A 1,089-nucleotide genomic window follows, 5' to 3' on the forward strand; every position below is an offset into this window, starting at 1 on the left:
TGATGGTAGTGGTGTGTTGGTGTGGTGTTACAGGGTAGTAATATGATGGTAGTGGTGTGGTGTTACATGGTAGTAATATGATGGTAGTGGTGTGTTGGTGTGGTGTTACAGGGTAGTAATATGATGGTAGTGGTGTGGTGTTACAGGGTAGTAATATGATGGTAGTGGTGTGTTGGTGTGGTGTTACAGGGTAGTAATATGATGGTAGTGGTGTGGTGTTACAGGGTAGTAATATGATGGTAGTGTTGTGGTGTTACAGGGTAGTAATATGATGGTAGTGGTGTGTTGGTGTGGTGTTACAGGGTAGTAATATGATGGTAGTGGTGTGGTGTTACAGGGTAGTAATATGATGGTAGTGGTGTGTTGGTGTGGTGTTACATGGTAGTAATATGATGGTAGTGGTGTGTTGGTGTGGTGTTACAGGGTAGTAATATGATGGTAGTGGTGTGGTGTTACAGGGTAGTAATATTAGTCTGTTATTAGCTCTCAGACAGACTGACCGACTTGACATGCAGCCATTTGGGACAGGCCCTACATCTTCTAAAGCCAGAAACAATTGGTATAGACTAGTGGGTAAACAACTGGTATAGACTAGTGGGTAAACAACTGGTAAAGACTAGTGGGTTAACAACTGGTATAGACTAGTGGGTAAACAACTGGTATAGACTAGTGGATAAACAACTGGTATAGACTAGTGGGTTAACAACTGGTGTAGACTAGTGGGTAAACAACTGGTATAGACTAGTGGGTAAACAACTGGTATAGACTAGTGGGTTAACAACTGGTATAGACTAGTGGGTAAACAACTGGTATAGACTAGTGGGTAAACAACTGGTATAGACTACTGGGTAAACAACTGGTATAGACTACTGGGTAATCAACTGGTATAGACTAGTGGGTAAACAACTGGTATAGACTAGTGGGTAAACAACTGGTATAGACTAGTGGGTAAACAACTGGTATAGACTAGTGGGTAAACAACTGGTATAGACTAGTGGGTAAACAACTGGCATAGACAAGTGGGTAAACAACTGGTATAGACTAGTGGGTAAACAACTGGTATAGACTAGTGGGTAAACAACTGGTATA

The sequence above is a fragment of the Oncorhynchus clarkii genome, chromosome 6 (assembly GCF_045791955.1).
Source record: "Oncorhynchus clarkii lewisi isolate Uvic-CL-2024 chromosome 6, UVic_Ocla_1.0, whole genome shotgun sequence".
NCBI classification, from domain to species: Eukaryota; Metazoa; Chordata; class Actinopteri; order Salmoniformes; family Salmonidae; genus Oncorhynchus; species Oncorhynchus clarkii.